The sequence below is a fragment of the Sciurus carolinensis genome, unplaced genomic scaffold (assembly GCF_902686445.1).
Source record: "Sciurus carolinensis unplaced genomic scaffold, mSciCar1.2, whole genome shotgun sequence".
In the NCBI taxonomy this organism is placed as follows: Eukaryota; Metazoa; Chordata; class Mammalia; order Rodentia; family Sciuridae; genus Sciurus; species Sciurus carolinensis.
The window spans coordinates 44,687-49,561 of NW_025920150.1; positions in this window are offsets into that span (position 1 = coordinate 44,687).

Below are 4,875 nucleotides of genomic sequence, written 5' to 3' on the forward strand. Positions count from 1 at the left end.
TGTTGGAACTTATGTTTAACTGTTTCTTTTTTTGCATATATTTTTTTATTTCTTCAAGTGGGACACAGAATTCTGAATTGTTAAAGACTATTCAAATAGTTTCCTGAGTAGAGTTTTTTCAAATAATTTATAGAAGAAGAAGTTTTGTAAGCAGACTAGGTTACCTGCCATCTAGGCATACTTAATTGTCTGAAATGATGTGTAGCATGAATTGACTTAATAGATTACACACATTTTTGCAGCTTAGCCCAAAAAGGGAGGTAAAAGATGAATGTAATAGATGTCTCAACAAAGGTAAAGAATTTTGTTCTTTATTGTTATAAAATGAAGAATATTAAAAGATAATTGATAATGAATGGAAGGATGACAGGAATCTGAGGAAGGGGGAATCTTGGCTACTATTCTCACAAATGATTTTGTAGATGTAGCCAAGTGGTGTTCAGTAGTAAGTGGAAGTCAGAAACAGGAAGCACAAGTAAAGTACTTATAATAGTTGATATAGAGAATGATGGTAATAAATGAAAGTATAAAAGAGATACTATATAATAATTATAATCCTTGTTGACTAAATCTCATTACTATATAATTGTTGATATTCAAATATTTAAGGTGTATTTTGTGCATTTCAAGGTACCAAGTGCTATGTACACTTGATTCATTTTAATAGAATGACCTTTGTGTTTGTTATTATTTTATTCATTTAACAGGTAAGGAAATGATGTCAGAGACTAATGTTTACACACTTAGAAACAATGATAATACTATCTAAAGCTTTCTGAACATTTCCTGTCTTTCAAGTGATTTTATAGACCATTCCTGCAGATTCCCTTACTTGGGGTAAGACTCTCTTACTTCTGACCCTACAAAAAGCTGAGGAGGAATGATTTCCAAAATTACGATATTTATTAAATATATTACTATTTTTCATTACCTGGATACATCACAAACTCTCCTCTAGTCATCTTTCAGTTGAAATTTAGGTGTCTTCCATATTTTATGTACTGTGAATAGCATGAAATGGATTTGGGAATGCACATGATTGAGATTCTGATTTCAATTCCTTTGGGTACTAGTATTAGTATTAGTATTAGTATTAGTTTTTGGATGTTTTAAAAAGGAACCTCCATACTGTTCCATAAAGGCTGAATCAATTTACACTCCCACCAGCAGTGATATGTTTTTCCTTTCCCCCCACCCTTGCCACCATTTGTGATTTTTTATTTATTAATTCCCATCCTATCAGGTTGAGTTGCTATCTCATGATTCTGATATGTATTTTTTCTAATGATTATTGATAGAAATGACCTTTTTATAAATATGTTGGTCATCACTATGTCTTCTTTGAAGAGACATCCATTCTAGGTCTTTTTGCTTATTTGCTTATTTTCTGTTTATTTTAAAACAATACATAAAAGCATGCATTTGTACATGTTAATGGGGCACCATGTTATATTTTGATGCATATACACACATTGCATAAAGTTCAAAGCTATTAAGTCATATTTAAGTCTTAAAAATTAGCATTTCCCTGTGGCACAAAAACTCAAAATAATTTCTTCTAGTGTTTTGAAGTGTGTGAAAAATTATTGTTAACTGTACTCACTCACTCATTTCTAATTGTTACTCTGTATCCATTTATCACTGTATCTCTCTCACCTGCCCCCTACTCTCTCTGACCTTTGGTATCCACCATTGTACTCTCAACTTCCATGAGTGCACATATTTTATTTCTCATATGAGTGAAATCATATGAGGCTGGCTTTGAACTCTCAATCCACCTGTCTCAGCCTCCAGAGTTGCTGTGAATACAGACATGTGCGACCGTGCCTGGCTTTACCTCTCTTTAATTACTGAAGCACAGCTTTGGTCCTGACAGTATTCTTGACTGACAGGTTTGCATTTTTTGTGTGTTTGTTTGCTGTGATTTTGTTTGTTTGAAATCATTTTAGAGATTCTTGGTCATGTAAATGTTGAAGTTGAATGAAGGTGCATGACTTTCTACTTTAGTGATTCAGTTTTGACATTCTTTCACTTAAAACAAAACTTCTTAGCTTGAAAATATTGAGAATTTACTGGGAATATATCTCACTTCTGGGAATACTAAAAGAAACTACCCAAGGAGATAGGAGTTTTCTGGTTCCATTTTCTGGTCAAATTTTTCTGATTTCTTATTCACTGTGCTGTTTGTCATTATAACTACAATGCTTTTGAAGGTTAAGGGATGCCACTGGACCCTGGCTACCCCTGCATAAAACTACTCTCTTTACGTTTATTTTTTTTTCTTCTTTTTATTCATTTCTCTGGTTGTACACAAAGTAGAATCACACTGTTTGTATAATCATACATGTACATAGGGTAATGATGTTTGTCTCATTCCATTATTTTTCTCCCCCCACCCCTGCCCCTCCTTTCATTTCCCTCTACACAGTCCACTCTTCCTCCATTCTTCCCTTAACCACCCCCCACTTTATGTATCATTATCCACTTATCAGAGAAAACATTTGGCCTTTGGTTTTGGGGATTGGTTTATCTCACTTACTATGATATTCTCCAACTCACATGCATTTACCTACAAATGCCATAATTTTATTTTTAAGGCTGAGTAATATTCCATTGTGTATATATATACTAGTTTCTTTATCCATTTATCTATTGAAGGGCATGTTGGTTAGTTTCACAATCTAGCTATTGTGAATTAAGCTGCTGTAAACATCTGTGTGACTGTGTCACTGTAGTATGCTGATTTTAAGTCCTTTGGGTATAGGCCAAGGAGTGGGATAGCTGGGTCAAATGGTAGTTCCATTCCTTGTTTTCTAAGGAATCTCCACACTGCTTTTCAGAGTGTCTGCACCATTGCTACACAATGTGTGAGTGTACCTTTTTCCCCACATGCTCGCTAACAACTATTGTTGTTTGTATTCTTGATAGTAGCTATTCTTTTTTTTTATTTTTTTACGTTTACATAGGGTAATGATGTTTATTTTTTTCCCTTCCCCCCCCACCCCTCCCACCCTTTTCCCTTTATACAGTCCTTGCTGGTGGGGTTGCAAATTAGTGCATCCACTCTGGAAAGCAGTGTGGAGATTCCTCAGAAAGCTTGGAATGGAAACACCATTTGACCCAGCTATCCCACTCCTTGGCCTATACCCAAAGGACTTAAAATCAGCATACTACAGAGATACAGCCACATCAATGTTCATTGCTGCTCAATTCACCATAGCCAGATTGTGGAACCAACCTAGATGCCCTTCAGTTGATGAATGGATAAAGAAACTGTGGCATATTTATACAATGGAATATTACTCCGCAATGAAGAATGATAAAATTATGGCATTTGTAGGCAAATGGACAAAATTGGAGAATATCATGCTAAGTGAGATAAGCCAATCTCAAAAAACTAAAGGACGAATGATCTCGCTGATAAGCGGATGAGGACATATAATGGGGGGGGAGGGGTTAGCATTAGGTTTAGGGTTAGGTTTAGAGTTAGGCTAAGGAGAGCGGTAAGAATGAAGGAAAGAAGGACTCTCTTTACATTTAGATTTCCTAGTTGAAGGACTGCAGTTCCCTCTGTAGAGTCTTTTTTTTTTTTTTTTTTTGTGGTGCTGGGGATTGAACCCAGGGCCTTATGCACATAAGGCAAGCACTCTACCAACTGATCTATATCCCCAGCACCCACTGTAGAGTCTTAATCACAAAGGAAGAGCAATCACAGAACTCTTCAAGGATGTCAGGGCTCCCTTCAGAAATTTATTTCTCATAAGAGTGATTGAATGTATGTCTTCTGAACTTTGCAGGGTGGTCAAGTAGGTCCTAAATGACAAATCATGCTACATTCCACTTTTTCTAAGACTTTGAATACCTTTCTCACTGTTAGACCAGGGGAATGTTTACTCATGAGCACTATTTTAGTGTCTGTTTTTCTTTTTTCTTTTTTTCTTTTTCTTTTCTTTCCTTTTTTTTTTTTTTTTTTTAAGAGAGGAAAGATTTATTTTGGCCCACAGTTTCAGAGGTTTCAATCCATGCTTCACTGGCTCCATTGTTTGTGGGTCTGCGGTAAGGCAGTACAACATGGCAGAAAGGCATGCAGAGCAAAACTGTTCACATCATGGAGGTCAGGAAGCAGAAAGCAGTTGGGGTTCTAAAACAAAATACACCCTTCAAAGGCACATTCCCAGTGACTGACTTCCTTCAACTGTGTCTACCTCCTACTAACCCACTCAGGTATGAACTTACTCCATTGATGAGGTTAGTGCCTTCCTGATCCAAACACTTCCCAATGGCTCTATCACTGAACATTGCTGCTTTGGAGATGAAGCTTTCAGCACACATGAGTTTGGGGTACATTCTAGATGCTTTATAAAGAAAAACAGGTTTTCTTAATAGTGTCTGTTTTGTTGCAACCAACTAACTGAACCAAGCCTTTCTCTACTTCCCTGAGATAAAATACTGGAAAAAGAATCTTTGCTGAATAAACCTGTATCATTTGACCTCATCCAACTTTATGTTTGTTCTACTATTACCCCATCTTCGTAATATGTACTACCACATGTTCCTATAAATAAGTTACAAATTTTATGTTACCCATTGGATTCCAGTGTGTCTGTTCATGAGTCACACTTTGTGGCTTTTATATGTTTCTTTTTTAATTTGAGTCTAGATGTAGGTCTAGGAGCCAAGGGGAGTGGTGGATGTTAATCCAGTGTCAGAATTATCTTGCAGAACAACTGCCTCAGGGGAGATGATGAGTTTATTTCGGGATGGGTAGAACACCTACTGGTGTAGGTATGCACTTCTACTGGATTTGGAGAAACCCCTTCCATGTAGGGAGACTCATACCTCTCTGTTCCATCTTCTCAGTTCCCTCTTCCATCC